This window comes from Leopardus geoffroyi, chromosome A1 (genome assembly GCF_018350155.1).
Source record: "Leopardus geoffroyi isolate Oge1 chromosome A1, O.geoffroyi_Oge1_pat1.0, whole genome shotgun sequence".
Classification (NCBI taxonomy): domain Eukaryota; kingdom Metazoa; phylum Chordata; class Mammalia; order Carnivora; family Felidae; genus Leopardus; species Leopardus geoffroyi.
In genome coordinates, this window is record NC_059326.1 from 144,510,522 (window position 1) to 144,516,026 (window position 5,505).

Genomic DNA, 5,505 nt, shown 5'->3' on the forward strand with positions numbered 1-5,505 from the left:
ATGGCACTAGTTTTCTTCCTTCTTTCCTTCCTTTCCTTTCCTTTTCTTTCCTTCCCTCCCTCCCTCCCTTACTTCCTGAGCATCTCATAGCACAGAAAGCTTTATTCATCCACACTGTACCAGAGAAAGGCAGGCTCACTTTAGCATGCTGTCATCCTGGGCTTCTGCCAGTTCTCCCTCATTCCATTTCTTTTCATCCTTCTTCTCTCTCTCCTCAGCTGCCATCCTCCTTTCCTCTTCTGCCCGAGGTTTCAGTAACTATAGCGCTTGTCTCTGTAGGCCATGCCGAGGAACAGGACGGAGTAGTGGCAGAGCTTGATGAAAGGCCTGTACCTGTACCATCGGCCCCATCTTGTCCGTATGACCCTCACACCCACTAGTTTTCTTTATTATGTTTCTCTTTAAATAAACGCCTTGATATAGTTTCAAAATATTCTTCAATAAGCACTACTTTTTATAACCAGATCAAAGGTGCTGAATGTTAATTTAATAAGAAATTTTTAAGAAATGTAAAACATGATGGTTTTCTTCTTGTTTGAGACAGTTGTTCCAAAGACAATTTTGATGTAATCAACCGGTCATAACTTTAATCTCCTTTGGTTGTTCATGACTGTCCAGTGAGTGACAGGCGCTGCTCTAGGCTCTGAGGATACAGTAGCCAACAAGAGAGATGGAAGTCTGCTTTGCTGGTTTATAGAGAGAATGAAGAACTTCTGTGTGAGAGATTTTCCAATGGAAACGGGGCAAGGAAGAAAAAGGTGAAGAGGAAGGGAATTACTGATGTAGATGGGAGTTGGAGATTTCTTGAGAAGAAATGAATTCACCTGGGAATAGGAGAGGACAGAGGGAGAAGGTAACCGCAGAATGTTGGACTCACTGGGGAGAAGAGAAAGTATGAAAGAGGGAACCTGATTAGTAATCAGTCCAAGTCATGGGGTGACTTGTCTACCCCAAGACAACTTGTGTGACCCAAGGTGAGAGAGAGAGGGGAAGAAAAGCATTTTTGGCACAAGCAGAGAGAAGGGGCCGTTTTGCAAGATGGATGTTAGAAACTACAGGAAGTGAATCACAGGAAAAGGGTAGACTGGCAGAGACTTTGCTCAAATATATTCCATGATTTAAAAGAGTAAATCATAAAGAATAATTTGAGAAATTTCCAGAGGTTTCAATTCAGATCTTCTTTTGTTTTGTTTTAATTTTTTCCTAAATATTGTTTTAATTAATTTCTTAAAGTGTTTAGTTTAATTCCAGTTAGTTAACATACAGTAAGATATTAGCTTCAGGTGTACAATATAGTGATTCAACACTTCCATACATCACCATGTGTTCATCCTGACAAGTGCACCTAAATCCCCATCATCTATTTAACCCATCTCCCTACCCACCTCCCCTATGGTAGCCATCAGTTCTCTATAATTAAGAGTTTGTTTCTTGATTTCTCTCTCTCTCTTATTTTTTTCCCTTTGCTTGTTTGTTTTGTTTCTTAAATACTACATATGAGTGAAATCATATGGTGTTTGTCTTTCTCTGATCAACTTATTTCACTTAGCATTACACTTGCTAGATCCATACATGTGATTGCAAATGGCAAGATTTCATTCCTTTTGAGGGCTGAGTAATATTCCATTGGATTTATCCAACACATCTTCTTTATCCATGGACATTTAGGCTGCTTTCATATCTTCCCTATTGTAAATAATGCTACTATAAATATAGGGGTGCATGTATCCTTTTGAATTAGTGTTTTTGTATTTTTTCGGTAAATGCCCAGTAATTAGTATGATTGCTGGATCAGAAGGTCATTATACTTTTAATTCTTTGAGGAGCCTCCATACAGTTTTCCATAGTGGCTGTATGTGTTTGCATTCTTACCAACAGTGCACTAGCTTCCTGTTTCTCCACATCCTTGCCAACACCTGTTATTACTAGAGTTGTAAGTTTTAGTCATTCTAACAGGTGTAAGGTGATATCTCACTGTAGTTTTTTTCACAATAAAATGCTATTTTATATTTGTTATATTTTGGTAATATGTGGTTGTAGATTATCTAGTATATTTGGAGGGACAGAGGTGGAGAGAACTAGTTAGGTAACTAGGACTCCACAACAGTGAGTACATAAGAAAGTGGCTCCCTTACTTGTGAGTAAGAACGAGCTCACAAACTGTGACAACTGGTTTGCAGCTTCATCCAATTACATTTATTTTTACTGATATTTCCTCATTTTCACTTTAAGGAGTCCTTGACATTTGTTTTAAATGCATTTAAAGCAATGCAGATTCACCCAGTTCCTACACCATTCACCCAGTTTCTACACCCCACCCCACCCCACATAGTTTCCTAAAAGGGTCAGAAGAATACGATGGTTAAGAACATAGACTCTGGAGTCAGAACATCTCATTTTGAATTGTGGCTCTAAGGACACAGTAATTTCCTAACTGTGTTATGTGACTTTGGGCAAGTTATTTAACTTCTCTGGTCCCCACTTCTTCATATGTAAACTGGGATAATAATAGCACATAGATCATTGGTTACTTTGGAAATTGAATGAGTTAATGTATGGGAAGCTCTTAGAAAAATGCTTGTCTCCAAGTAGTGCTAGTTTTAAAAAGCAAAACAAAACAAATAAAACTAAAAAATAACTACACCATTTACTCACATTAACTAAAACAATAGCAAATGTTGGTGCATGCATATTAATTTGCATATTAATTTACTAGAAACATTCTAGTAAATGCTTGTGATCATGCAAATAGTTAGAAGCTGGCTCAGCTTTTTAGTCTCAGTGCACCCTCAACACTGATGATCAGAAGAATCTGGGTCACTTCAGTTCCTTGCAGAGGCCAAATTTGTTGGTTGTTCTTTGTTACAGCTGTGTTAGGAGCTGCAAATGTAAGTGCTGTCAGTCTTCCTACTCAAAGATGGGGATGATTTTTGTTTTTTTTTTTAATTTTTTTAAATATTTATTTATTTTTGAGAGAGACATCGACAGAATGCGAGTGGGTTGGGACAGAGAGAAGAGGGAGACACAGAATCCGAAACAGGCTCCAGGCTCTGAGCTGTCAGCACAGAGCCTGACGCAGGGCTCGAACTCACGGACCAGGAGATCATGACCTGAGCCGAAGTCGGACGCTCAACCGACTGAGCCACTCAGGCGCCCCAATTTTTATTTGTATGTAGATGTAGCACAATTTCTTTTAAGTGGGTTCATGAGGGAAAAAACCTTAGAACTTTCCCTTTTGTCTTTGGATGCCCTCCTTCTAGCAGAGCTTCTCTGGAAAACAAAAATGAAAACAAAACTGTCTCTCTCACCAAATCTGGTCCACACAAGCCAGTGATTTAACCAGAATTCATCCTTGGGGAATCTCCACCTAGGTTTTATCCCCCATCCAAGCTTTGTCACAGAGACTCCATAACCACCCTCATCCTCCTCTCTGTCTTAAAGAAAACCTATATTTGAACTTGAAACAGGTGAATGTTAGAGGTCAAACATACAGCTCTCTACCTCTGAAAAGCCTGCCTGCCTCTTGCTCTCCTCCCATACTTCCTGTGTCTGCATTTAGAGAAAATAGGCCACTGATACCAAAGAGATTTTGGGGAGAAAGGTCAACAGTAAAGAAGTGGACACCAAATAAAATATTTTTCATCATACTTGGAGGAAGGAGGTAAAGGTAGAGAAAAGCAAGAGCAACAAAGTAGTGGGGGAATGAAAACAAGAAAGGAATTCAAGAAAGAGAGTGAGGGTAGAGAAAAATGCTAGCTGCTTTTGTGGTTGGTGTCATGAGGACGAAGCTGAACAAGGTAGGATTTAGGAGATGGTCCACTAGCCTTATTTAGGAAGTCAGGTAGGGAGAGTTACTAAAAAGCCTTAGTCTTCAGCACATTGAGGTGATAGCATGCTCAGTCAGACTAAGGGTGCAGCAGAGATATTAGGTTAACAGAAGATATGTCCCAAATTGTTGAGGCGGACTCTGGCTACATAAGTCCTTGTAGCCATTGGGCTGACCTTGGGCAAAGGTCAGCACCATGGATAGTCCCAAAAGGTGATTACTACATGGACCAGAAAGAAGCAAAATGAACCCTATGTATTCGGAGATAGACTTAAGTGTGTGATTTTTGTTTTGTTTTTGTTTTTTTTTAGTTTTGCCCCTGTTTAAAAACCTTGTTCTGCCTATATTCAAAAACAATGACAAAATATTTGTTGGGTGCCTGCTGTGTGTCTGGCACACTTACTCGTCCCAAAGAATGACAAGGGAATAAGATAAAGTTCTCTGTCCCTAACAAGTTTCCTACACCCCGGATAAACTAGAGATTTAAGCAACAACAATAATTATAGCTGAAATTTATTGATCAATTACTATGCACCAAACATATAATACTAACTGCCATAGATCAATTATTCTCTCAACAGCTTTATGTGAGAGGGTTTATTATTATTATTATTATTATTATTATTATTATTATTATTATTATTATTTTAGATGAGGACACTGAGGCACACAAAATTTAAGAAACTTTCTTTATAAGAAATAAAGCCAGAATGTAAACCTAGACATTCTGACTCCAGTGTCCATTACCACACTCTATTGTCGACTCAACATTAATAAATGCCACCTGTGACAGAGATATACATAAAGTACAAGAGGAACATATTAGAGATGCACCTGAATCAAAACTGGGTTTGGGAACAGGGGGCACATTCTGGGAAGTCATCCAGCAGAGTTGGCATCCGACTTAAATTTTGAAGAAGTCAGTCATGGAGAATATATGGGAGAAGGCATGGCATGCTTAATCTTACAGTCACAGGCCTATTGACAGTATGAGGAGCCAATCCATTGTCCCCTCCATTCCTCAATTTCTCAACAGTGGGGGATGGACTCAAGGAACTAAATGAGGACCAAAGTGTGAGGTCTACCTAATTCCTTCCAAAGTACAAAACTCCCTAGTGGAGGTTTGGAAAATACAGAGAACAGAGAGATTGGGAGATGGGCCATGCCTTCTTTGCATTCTTGTACCTCAATCAGAAAAGAATTGAGATTTCAGTATAGATTCTGGACAAGACGGGTCATGAGGTAGAGATTCTGAGTATCTTTTCATGTGCTTATTGGCCATTTATGTAACTTCTTTGGAAAACTGTTGATTCAGATCCTTTGCCTGCTTTTTAATTGAGTTGTTTTATTGTTCAGTTGTAAGTGTTTTTTATATATTCTGAACACTAGACCCTTATCAGGGTCTTAAATAATTTTGTATAATAAAGAATTGTACCGACCTTTGTCTCTAGCTTCTGGGAGGCAACCTCTAGACTCTGGGAGTGTCCCAATGTCTTTATCACTCATAGTGGGCTCCTCAGACCACACCTGACAGTTTGAGTGAATGAAGTGACTCACGGTGCACTCTTTAAACTAAAATAATCGGAATCACTTTGATAGAAACCATTGGAATCTGATATATCTGTTATTGGCTTAGTGAGTTATTCCTCTTTTGATTACACATTCAAGTTTAGATATAT